Raw genomic sequence first — 13,207 nt, 5'->3', positions numbered from 1 at the left:
AACAATTGCAAAAAATCCAAGAAATGAAGTTTCATTCAAGTGAAGTGACAGCTGTCAAATTTACTCACTTGTGAGTACATACTTTATATCACTTGTGAATAATATTTGATTTCTATTACCGAAAACAATGTCCTAAGGTAGCTCAAAAACTCAACCTGTAAGATATATTATTTTTTTAAAGAAGTGTGAGGACTGGTACCTAGATGGAACATTTAGCAGCGCACCACAATTGTTTTTGCAATTATACACAATACATGGACTAAAATATGGCCACGTTGTTCCAGCCATATATGGCTTACTTCCTAATAAGGCAGAATCGACATACAGGACTTTTTTAAAGGCTGTCAGGGATTTATGCTTGCAGAAATATTCAAAGTCAATTATGAGAGATTTTGAAAAAGCAGCAGTCAATGTATTTAAGTATTATAAGTAATAAGCCTGGAAGATGGAATTGCATAACTGAATTTTGTCTAAAAAATAAAATAAACCTCAATCACATGATTGGCCTAGGCACAGATGGAGCCAATAGTTTATATGGCCAAAATCATTCAGTTGTCATTGTTAAAGGAAAATAATAATCGTCTGCAATTAGCAAGATGTGTGTGACACTCTCTAAATAGTGCCAGTGCGAAAGTTCCTGATGAGCTTCCTGCAAACAGAGACTTTGTCTGTCGTAAAATATTTAATTGGTTTCAGTACAGTTCAAAGAGAAAAACTGACTATAGAAAGACATGGGACTCGATTAATATGAATGACAATTCAACTCACATAAAATTCTCCAATAAGAATGTACGATTTGTCATTTCTGGACCAATCAGAACGAAACTACCTGATTATTCATCACATGCGAAAATTATGGGTTATTTTCACTAGTGACGATCATTATAAATTTTGTTCGTTTAATAGTCCCTCGAATATCACACTTAATCAAAGTAAGTAGACTATTTTTGGAGTGTTCTCACTCATGTCCCCCACGTTTAAGAACACCACAAAGTTAAGTAGACTATTTTTGGATTGTTCTCACTCATGTCCCCCACGTTTAAGAATACCACTCGTGCTGCGCACTCGTGATATTCAAATTCAAGCGTGGGTGACATTCGTGACAGCACAACAAAAATAATCAGTTGCAATACTATGAGTCTTATTTGGAGGAATCAAATTTCTCAAATTTCTTTCAGTTTTTCAAATTGTACAATTTGACATGCACGAAAGGATATTTTGGCAGACTATTTCCTGAGAAAAATTTACATGATAAGTAAGTCCAACGTAATTCTTTTTAAAATATAAAATTAATACCAAATGATTTTTTTAATTAGGACTACGCGAAAATTTGGCACTAGTGCAAATTATCGATAATTGCACTAGTGCAAATTATCGATAATTGCACTTGTAAGAGAATTTTAAAAACGCAACAGAAAAACTACCTCTTCCACCCCAAACATGTGGCTCATAAATTATGTTCTGAAAGGTCCTTGACTCGGGGGTGATTTTTAAGAGTTCCACAGGCAAGACAGGGGCAGTGTCGCTTGGCAGCTGCGACCGACGGGCTGTCCAAGGTACGAGTACGAGAGTGACGGCAGGTGAATAATTGTGGCCCGGGAGTGGTGTAGTGAATTAGGCTAGTGATAGCCGGTAATAGAGATACAGTTACCAGGTGTGTCGGTAACTGGGTGATAGCATGTTGGGGAACCTGGGCTATAGATCAGTACCTCAATGCGTAAAACCTCGAGCAGATACCATGGTATAATTCCTGAGCACCGGATGTCCGGGTGAGGCATCTTTGGCATCGAGCTTTTTGATTGGCTTAAATTTTTCGAAGGAAATAGTCGTTGATATTTGTACTACATCCTCCAATATCCGCTACAATTCTTTTGTAACCATGAAAATCACTAAAATTAAGTTTGCTTCATTGGTTGATGAACATTAAGTGACAGATGAATTAAATAAATAGTCAGGCATAACTGCGCTAGTGATTGAGAAATTGCCGATAATTTTGTGTTGGTGATCACGAGTGTCTGCTGCGTAGCAGGAGGGAGTTAACAGCAAGCACGAGTGGGTCACTAACAAAATTATGTGGAATTTCTCAATCACTCTGGAGTATTCACCGAATGATCGCTGCAAGTTAAATTTAGGCCAATTAAAATTATCAATGCATATTTACTCGTAATTAATATCGTTAATAATAAAATAAATGAACAAATTTTTATGTGTTTTCTTCAAATAAATGCTAACTACAAAATCTCTGATCTAACTGACAACTGACAAGAATTCTGAAAAAATTATCGATAATTTGTTGTGAAAATGATGGCGTAATTCCAATTTGATTGGTCCAATTCTAAAAAAAAGAGCATTTTCATTGACCAAACTTTTATGAGGTGAATACTCGACATAACTTTGCCAACACGTGGTATTATAAGTGAAAATCAACGCTTCCATCAGTTTGTACAATTGGCCACAACTACTATGGCGGCCAAAAAATTTTGGCCGTCACTTTCTTGACATTCAAGTAAAGTGTAAATAAACCTTTAGGAATCGTAACCCGACTTTCGATTCTTGTCATTTTGACAATCAATTTAAACTGTTTGAAGCTCAGATATTCCAAAAATCCGACATGAATAAACAAAATTAGAGCAATCGTACATAGATAACCTGAGGTAAACGTTCTGTGTAGTAGAAATGACAAAATAATTTTGAGTTTTGAAATTTACCACCCAAAAAATAACGTTCATAATCAAGACGGTAATCATGATGACAATAAAGTACGGATTACAATTTATTTATTTTTTAAATTTTTTGGCCGGCATAGTACGAGTAGATGGTTGTCCAGGAAGGTATGTTTTAAGTTGTAATATGTGAGCCATACATTCGGTGTGATTTAAGAGGTGGTTAACTGATTAACCACTAGTGGTCATTTGACATCTGAGTTTGTGTCCTCTAAGAGAAGAGATTAAAGTGAAGATGGAAAATGCTGTTCTATTCCATGCACATTTTCTTGCCTTTTTGGAGAAGCTACAAAGACGGTAAAAGTTTCCTATTTACCTAAGTTACTTTTTTATAACCTACAAACTGATATTTTACAGCTATGTTCAGAGACAGCATTTTCGAACATTACGAGACCGCAGTAATCCATTTTCTATACCTGACTCCCATTTTAGAAAACTATACAGGATACCAAGTGTTATCGTTCGAGATGTTCTTCTTCCACTAATTGGCCCACACATAAGAATTGGGATACGCCACACATGTATTCCAACACATATCAGGGTTCTAACTACTCTACATTTACTGGCCCAAGGAAGCTACCAAAGCGATATAGGAAAAGATTTACATATTGCTGTGGCTCAGAGTACAGCTTCTAAGATTATACACGAGGTGATAGAAATTATTGTTTCCCAAATATCGTTAAGTTTCCTGTAACTAGAGAAGAAAGAAACTCAGTGAAGGATGGTTTTCTTGAGAAATTTAATTTTCCAAATGTTATTAGAGCTATCGATTGCACCCATATAGCTATAGTATCACCACCCCATCAAAATCCTAATCAACCGGCATTGGCATATTTCAATCGAAAAGGATTTTACAGTATTAACGTTCAAGCAGTTTGTGATTCTAATTTGAAAATATTTGCCGTAAACGCTCGCTTTCCGGGAGCCACACATGATTCCGCAATATGGGCAACATCCACTATTAACAGATACCTACGAACAAGATTTGAACAGGGAGATATAAACACAAGGTTACTTGGAGATGGAGGTTACCCTTTATCGCCATGGTTAATGTCCCCTATACTGAACCCTCCAGCTGAATCACCTGAAGCCAGATACAATAGAAAGCATATCCTTACTCGAAATACTATAGAACCGTGTTTTGGTAAATTAAAGCAACGTTTTCGTTGTCTTTTAAAGCACCGTGTGCTTCACAATAGGCACAGAAAAGTTGGAAGCACATGACTTAAACACGGTGGAAAACTTGATAACTGGGTAACGACGTGGTTAAATTATGATTTACAGAATGTCGTTCACAGGGAACGTTATTATCACAGTGGCTAAATGAGTGACAATTAGTAACGTTACAAAAATAATCACTTGTTTTGCCACTTTTTATAGAATCACTCCGATTAACTAACATAATTCCAGGTACATTGACTGGAGCTGAAAACTCATTTTTACAGTATCCCGAACATCGAAAAATGCTATAACTTGAATCTAACCATGGTACAGTTGGCTTAAAAAAAAAGGGAATTGAAATCTGACCTAATGTGAATTGGAAATTTAATTTGTCAAATTATGTCAATTTGTGTCCGTTTGACAGTAGTATTTCTGACACATAAGTGCAGTTTTTTAACCTAAACTTTAAAAGGTCGTTTCAAACTATAAAAATTTAATAAAATCTGACAGAACTTTTTCTGACAGTTCCCGTTTTTTTTGAAGCCAACCGTACTACTCATGAAAAAAAAAATTAATACAAGAAAGGGCATTTAAATACTTAACGGTCCTGCTGAAGGAATTATCTAAGAGATAGGTATTTTTTTATTATTCCTAATTTTATTAAATCCTTATAACGTTTCTTCTGGTACTGTCGCATGAGTGACGTTAAAAAATGGTTAGTTATTGTGTCCTGTTTTTTTAATGAAGTAATTATTATGCATTCACGATCTTTTTGGGACCGAGTTGGCTATGATTTTTTCTTTTCATGTTGGACTAACTGACTCAGTGATGCAACGGATGCAATTTTTTTTTCTGTCAGTGCCTGTTCGACATTTTCTTGCCACCGGATTGCCAGATTTATTATTTTAATATTCGTAAGAAACTAAATGATTTATTAAGCATGTAAAAATAATTTAAATTTCCGTCAAAGGAACAGTCAAAATTGCCAAAATAATTTGATACGATAAAAAATTGCTATTAAACGATTTAATTTAATTTAAAAATAACAGATCAGATTCAAGAGATCCGGCAACAATGTAGGTACCTATTCAGAAAATATAACCCTAAACTGAAAACAACCTAACCTAACACAAAAAGTGTCAATTTCCTTAAGGGAATTTAGTTATCACCGAGGTACTGCCAACAAAATCACTGGATGGCCATAGCCAACTCGGTTCCAAAAAGATCGTGAATGCCTTATATGTATTTCGTGACAACGAAGAGAAGCTTCCAAAAGTTATTTATAGGGATTTCAGTAATTTTAGGGATTTTTGCGATTTCTCGATTCTCGTATCTAGGGATATTTGCGATTTTGGGCTATTTCTGTTCAGTGTTTGTGCGGCAAGTATATTCAAACATCTGGCAACCCTGCTTTTACCAGTCACCCAGTCTGCTCCAACTCCGAACAGGTAAGAGGTGCTGACGAAAGCGCTCTTGAATAGTGAAACCAGTGAGAGTACCGATACCAATCGTAACAATAACGGAACAAACAGTGAAGAAAGTGAGATAGTGCAGCCTGTGCATAGTGGGAAAAAATGTCGAAAAGCTGGCCAAAAGTCTGAATTAGGGACTTTTTCATACATATGTACAATTTAAATAACTGATAAACTTTAATAAATCAAATTCTACATTTTACAATTTTGTTAATTCTAATTTGTTTGAAAATCACTAGCAAATGGACCATGAATAGTTTTTCTTGTATACAAGAATGACTCCTGTGCAGTTTGATGAACTTCTTACAATTGTTGGGCCAGTGATTACAAAAACAAGTCACCGGGAATCTTTGAGTCCTTCACAACGATTGGCAATGACTTTAATGTTGGGTATCGATGACTGGTGTAAATGACATTAATTTCAGATTTTTATCACAAGGTAATTCAGTTTTTAGTATCGCTTCTGGATACAAAGTTGGCAGATCCACTGCATCTACAGTTATAATAGAAACAACTGAAGCATTGTGGGAGACATTGAACGAAATTGTTTTAAAACCTTTGATAGGTGTGGAGGAATTTAAACGAGTTGAGAGCCAATTTATGGAGAGGTGGAATTTGCCTCATACTTTAGGGGCCATTGATGGCAAACATGTTGCAATTCAATGTCCTTCCAACTCAGGCAGTGAATTTTTTTATTATAAAAAACACTTTAGTATTATACATCAGTTCCATATCCCCACCCCTATCAGCTATTAGGATAAACAAACCGGCAAGGTTATGTTGTAAACCTGTGTTCCGAACAATACCGGCCTGATAACAGACGAGATTTCTAGACTTACAGTTATAAAATGATCAGAACAAATTTTAAGAGACAGCCAACAACTCCCCAAAACGAAGGCACTACACATGAGAACAAATTTTTTGTTGACAAGTGCACAACTTCATATCTCTGGTGTACACAAACTAATTACACTTTTTGACATCACAATTTTTTCGAATATACTTTTCATTCAGCGAAGCCCGATAGAAACTTCAAAACTTTGGCACTTCCCTATTAGAACTCACTACAAAACCGGTTTGTTTATCCTAATAGCTGAGAACTGTCATTAATGTGGTGGGGATATGGAAGTCAGCTATTCTGTTGGCTGTGTGTGAGTCCCATTACAATATCTACGTAGATATAGGAGCATATGGCTCACAAAGTGATGGAGGGGTGTTGGCCAATTCTCAATTTGGGAAAGCACTAGACAAATTGAAATTTAGTTTGCCAGAAGAAAGCTGTCTGTCACGAAGCAATATTAAAATGCCGCACTTTTTTGTGGGGTACGATGCATTTCCCTTGAGAAAACACTTAATGAAACCGTATAAAGGGGCAAATCTTGATTTACCCAAATCTATATTTAACTACAGATTAAGTCGAGCCAGGCGGGTGATCGAGAATACTTTTGGTATTCTTGTATCAAGATTCCGAATTTTTACACGTACCATCACCTGCAGCCCTTCTACAGTGGACAGCATTATAAAAGCTACAGCTACAAAAAGAATACAGCATGCCAAGAAATACTGTCCCCCCTCATAGTGTGATGGACAAACAAATGATGGTATAGTGGAGGGACAATGGCGAAGGGAAGTTGGAAACAACTTTAACGTAGTTTTGGAAGAAATTATAAAAGTCGGTAGAGGAGGAAATAATCCGGGGAAAGAAGCACTTAATTTGCGTGAGCAATTAAAAGAATATTTAATAAGCCCTGCTGGAGCCATATCTGGCCAAGTGAATTATGTAACGAGAGGCAAAAAAAAACCAGAACACTGAACTTGATTTCATTTATTTTACCCTAAATACAGGGTTATTATAAATGTTTGTAAAGTCCATTCATTTTGTATTGAACTTTTCAAGGTCAAATAATTTTATTTTTTGGCGTTGTAATTATGTTTTGTAAATAGTGACATGCAGGTAAACACCGTAAACGTTGAATTGAGCATTGCTAAATCACATTATGTTGGTTATATGCATGTCACTATTTACAAAACATAATTACAGTGCCAAAATTTAAATTATTTGACCTTGAAAAGTTCAATACAAAATGAATGGACTTTAGTCCAAGTTGGCCATGAATTTGTGCCGTCTTGTTTCGCTTGTGCACTGTATCTAGTGGAATACTGGCATGATTGAGCTCCTGACCAACTGAAACTATAGACTGTAAATGACGAATGCGGTCGCCTTGACGCAATGAAAAATGCTCCATTGTAAAACGGTCGTAAATATCATCATGTTGTATGACATTAATTGACATCGATTAATTAATTTGTTTGACACTTTGTTGACATGGGCATAATCAGCAGGAAATTTTTTTTAATGTGTGACAATATAACCAAAATTTAAATAACATTGACGGCCCGAATGAATGTCTTACCCTCGACAGTACAGTGGGGAGCACGGAATTTCGCACGTCAATTTGTACGTCATTAAAAAAAAACTATCTAGTCTAAGCTTTATTGTCATTATAATCAATAATGAGGTGGGATACGCATGATATATGTGATCATGACTGATGTTTCACCTAAACTGTCACGAAACTGCCGCCAGTATCTCATTTTAATAAAATTAAGTCAGTGAAATGTCCAATGTGTGCGAAATTCCGTGCTCGCCACTGTACATGTTTTTTTCTACAAATAATAGTATATTATGATAATAAATGTTTATATGGAACCCTTTAAAGCACGCGCGACGAGTTTAAGGCCCGGTTGTATAAAGCGATGTCAAGTTCTTGTTAAAGTTAACATAATGTCCAGCGATCTGATTGGGGGATATTTAAAATTGGATTTGAATCAGCCAATCAAATGGGCGAATTTCCGACTTGACGCGTTGTTAGCTGACACGATGTTAACAACCGGGTCTAAGAGCACGACGCGTAGCAGAGTGCTTTTAATGTCGCAAGTGCTTTAAATGCCCTTATAAACGTGTATCATACCCCATTTTTTATTATACCTGCACTACAATCTGAAAATTGTAACAAAAAAAGTAAATTGAAATACCTTTTCCGAAGTAATCTGTGTCATTAATCGTTGATATAGAAATGGTCAAAAATCAATTTTGGTAATGTAGGCAATTTAGACTTTCTTTATGCTTACGCCCCCTGTCATTATTTCTTTTTTTTTTCGAACAAGTAACGGTAAACTTTATTAACATTAGTTTCTTTGTCTCACAGGCTAGTCAGCGGCCAGGGTCGTCAAAGCAGCGAACGCAAACCTCAGAAACCCGAGACTCCCAAGTCTACTGTATGTGATAACGATAACTGATGTGTTGGTTCCTAGTTCTCCCTTGGCTTCTAAATCTACTGAATGTGATGCGTTAAATAATGAGATGGTTTCTCTTGCTTCTCTCGGATCTTGTATCTGCTGGCGATAAAAAACTAGAGGAACACTTACAGTCAGCTCACTCTAATAGTACATATGTAAGCTAGATAACACAAAATAATCTCATTTCATGCTGCGGGAAAGAGATTTCTGAGAAAATTCGATACATTTTGATGACAACACATGTATCTCAGCTATCCCAGCTGAGCCTTACCTTAAGATATGTGCATGATAGTAGTATTCGCGAGGATAAAAATGACTACCAATCGGATGAAGAAGATTGGAAAGAAGCCAGAAAACTGCTTAGTGCCGAAGAGACGTAGGACGGAATCTTCACACCTAGGGAGTTGTCTTTGACCAGTAAGGTCATTGCCCAGATTGTCCTTTCTCAACTGAAGAAAACGCTGAAATTTCCATTGGAACGTTGTGTTGGGATCGGAACAGATGGATGTGCTTTCCGAAGTTCGAAGTGCTGCTACTGAGGTTCAAGAGGAGGTCAAAAACGCTGTCAAGACATCATGCTATGGCCACCAGCTGAACAATTCTATTTCACGTAGCTCCAAGGTGCCTGCTATCCGGGGTGCTGTTGCAGTTATGAAGGAAGTAATCGCTTTTTTAAATCTCATCCGAAACGGAGAATTCTCATGAGCAGCTTGGGTTGGGATATATGCTTAGATCGCTTTGTGAGACTCGGTAGGTCGAGCGCCATGAGGGTGTACTTCCGTTTTTTATCTATTTTTGCAATTATCAATCATTATTTTAGAATTTAGAACAATCAGTTGCAGGAACGAAAACACCAGCATCATAGATCCCGATGTTGACTGTCAAAATGGTATTGAAGATAGTATTGTGTCACAAAAAGTTGACTATTCCCAGCAAACAAGCACAGGACACACATGCAGCGCACGAAACACCAGAGACACAGAATACCCAGGAAGACGAGCATTCGAAAGAATTACAAGGTTCAGTTCGAAATGCCAGACAAGCAAATGAGTCTCCGACAAACAGAAAGGGACCGCCCTACACTAGATAGACATTTATTGGTTCTCAATGAAATCAAACAAGGGTGAATTGAAAGAACTGCTTTTCTTCGTGAATTAAGACACCGCAGCAACCAGTTCCAGAAGGCAAAATTAAAAGTAGAAATAATTAATCCTGTACCGCGATATGAAATTGAACATGCTACACAGTTAGCTGAAGCATCATTGTTCGTGCACAATCAATGGCCAACATCATCGAGAAGACCAACATTTACTCATGATTATGATCAATCCTATACTTCGGCAAATGTGTATGACATTCTATCCGTTCCGATCATATGTTTTCCCCGGAGTCTGGCATCTTAGAATTAGAGGAAAAATTCATCAACATTTTTATATATCAGATTCGGTATGAATTAAAATTACGTGTACCCCATATAACAGTTGAATAAGTAAAAAAAAAAAATTACTAATTTGCGTTCGCAATACAGCCACAAGTGTGCGAAAATAAAAAAGGGCACCCACAGCGGTATGTCCGAAAAGGACATGTATGAACCCTCAGCGTGGTGGTTTAGCCGTTTAAACTTCTCGTCTTCGCATATACGAGGGCGGGGTGATAAATTCCGGGCCTCATATCGATACTGAGCCATTATGCTAAATATTATGAAGGCTTTGCATGATTTCATCCTTTATCAGGTTACCTTAGAAATTTCAAGTCAATGTGTTGTTTATTGCCTGGACAACAGTCCGTCAAAATAAACGCCTCAAGCAATTTCAGTAAAATGGAAAAGTTTGAAATCCGTGCGGTGATTAAATATTTTTTTTTGAAAGGCTTAACTGCAACCGATATTAAAAAGGAGCTAGATTCAACATTAGGCGACTCTTCTCCATTAAATACAACGGTTAAACGGTGGGTAGCTGAATTTAAAATGGGTCGAAAGAGCACCAATGATGAACCACGCAGTGGACGGCCGATTGAGGTGACTACGGCAGAGATGACAGAAAAAGTCCACAAAATCGTTTTGACAGACCGCAGAGTGAAAGTGAGGGAAATAGCAGAAACTGTAAGCATTTCAACGGAACGTGTGCGAAATATTTTACACGAACATTTAACAATGAAAAAGCTTTGCTCAAGATGGGTGCCGCGTTTGTTGACACCTGTTCAAAAACAATGTCGGCAGGACGTTTCAACCGATTGTTTGGCACTTTATAAGAGCAATCCGACCGAATCTTTACGTCGATTTATTACTGTTGATGAGACTTGGGTCCATCATTACACTCCTGAGACCAAACAACAATCTAAACAATGGACAGTAAAAGGGGAACCAGCTCCAAAGAAAGCAAAGACAGTTGCATCGGCTAGCAAGGTTATGGCGACTGTTTTTTGGGATGCACGTGGGATAATCTTTATTGATTACCTCCAAAAGGGAAAAACGATCACTGGGGTATATTATGCTAACTTGTTGGAAAAGTTGAACGAAGAAATTAAGAGAAAACGGCCCCATCTAGCGAAAAAAAAGTGCTGTTTCATCAAGACAATGCACCAGTGCACACGTCACACATTGCGATGTCCAAAATTCACCAATTAAAGTTTGAATTGCTTCGCCACCCACCATACTCACCAGACTTAGCCCCGTGCGACTTCCATCTATTCCCAAATCTGAAAAAGTGGCTCGGTGGAAAGAGATTTGCGAACGATAATGAAGTTATCAATGCTGTAAATGACTATTTTGCGGACCTCGACAAATCGACCTACCAGTCTGGCATAACGGCCTTAGAGCATCGTTGGAACAAGTGTATAGAGTTAAATGGAGACTATGTTGAGAAATAAATACAAATCAACCCAAAACAATTGTGTCTTCCTGTTCAGGCCCGGAATAATTCACCCCGCCCTCGTAATGGCACGAAAAGGACAAAGTTCGCTGGATACGTTTGAAGTATGATTGAGTTAATTTAATATCGTTAAATTATGCAGTAAAATGTTACTTTTAAGAGTCAGTAACGTTATTCCCAGGAAGAGGACAATGACAACACATCTTTCAGTGGTGACCTTGTAAATATACCAGATGTTATAGAGACTCCTTCCCGAAAAAAAAGGAAGACCATGACAACAACTGATGAGGATCCCATACTGAAGCAGACTGTGGAGACCTTGCAGAACCTGCAAGATACACTAAATCAGCCTCCAGCCCAGTTAGCCAATCGTGCCTTCAGTGATTACATCTTCACTGAACTGAACAACATTAATGATGAAGAAATCATAGCTGATGCGAAGCATGAAATCAATAATATTTTGTATAAAGGAAAAAAAGAGTTTATTGCAAAAAGAAAAGCTGGCATAATTGTAGATAATACATACATGTAAGTTAATTTAATATGAAAGTGTATTAGTGAAATGGAATAGAGATTTTAGAAGTTAAACTTTTTAATAGCTTCCCGTTGCCATGGAACAACTCCTATTTCATTGAAGAATGTCGGGCGGATTGCAATTGGTTCTTCTGCGTTTCTGTTAACTTTACATCTTTCAAGCCCTGTTATGAATACTTCTTCTCTCCAACTACCCTGTGCTGTGGTGCCTGATCCATACCATACAAATAACGCTTACCATCTCTTCTTTTTATAAAATTATGTAACACACAACAAGTCAGTGTGATGTTCTGTACTTTGGCCACAGATAAATTTATATCTTTCTGCAGTAATTGAAAACGATTGGCTAAAATGCCAAAGGCATTTTCCACCACTCGTCTTGCTCGGCCTAATCTATAATTGAAAACTTTCTCTTTTGTTGAACTTCTTTGTCCCTAAGGTTTCATTAATTTAGTGGATAATCGGAAAGCGTCATCTGCCACTATAACATAAGGAACATTGACATTGCTTTTGGGCAAACACTCAGCGTCTGGGAAATTTAACAAATTTTGTTCAATTGCTGACGATAATGTGGAATTGTTATAAACACCACCATCGCTTACTCGGCCATTGCAGCAAATATTTTTTACATTATTAAATCTTACCTAAAGCTTCTAAACAGTTTGGAAAGTTCCACAATTGACAAAAACCATTTGAAATGTCTTTCCACTCTTTTGTTGTTCTGGGAAGCTGAAACTCCTTTTAGGAATGGTTTTGACACAGTACACTTTACAAACCTTTAAAAATTCATCTGTATAAATTGCATTTACAGTATGTGGTAAAGTTCGTCCAGCGAGAGATTGGGAGATTTTAAATTCTAGACTTGTAACCCAACACTACAAAATGCACTAGAATACATTCATTAGAGCATAATTTCAGGGCAAAAAATGTTCCTGCTGGAAGGATATATTTCAAATTTTACGTGCGCTAGGTTACCACTTTCTGTAGTAGAATTTAGTGATTTTTATGTCAACCAATCTCTCGCTGGACAAACTATACAATGTTGCAAATACTAGGAACAGATATCCGAAAAACGTACTGTAGACTTGTATAGCTCTCTCCAGTGGCAAGGAATCTCAAGGCTAATAGTAACCTGTATGTAATACAT

General features: G+C 37.0%; 1 long non-coding RNA gene across 1 annotated transcript in view; it reads right to left on the bottom strand.

Annotated features, from left to right (window-relative positions):
* Nucleotides 1-11,984: 11,984 nt before the first annotated feature.
* LOC138128369 (uncharacterized) overlaps nucleotides 11,985-13,207 on the bottom strand; it is a 131,892-nt gene continuing 130,669 nt past the window's right edge. The window contains exon 4 of the long non-coding RNA XR_011158624.1: nucleotides 11,985-13,192. This is a non-coding gene — a long non-coding RNA (uncharacterized lncRNA). The remainder of the gene's footprint in view (nucleotides 13,193-13,207) is intronic.

Source organism: Tenebrio molitor, chromosome 4, assembly GCF_963966145.1.
Source record: "Tenebrio molitor chromosome 4, icTenMoli1.1, whole genome shotgun sequence".
NCBI classification, from domain to species: Eukaryota; Metazoa; Arthropoda; class Insecta; order Coleoptera; family Tenebrionidae; genus Tenebrio; species Tenebrio molitor.
This window is presented reverse-complemented; position numbering and strand designations above follow the sequence as displayed.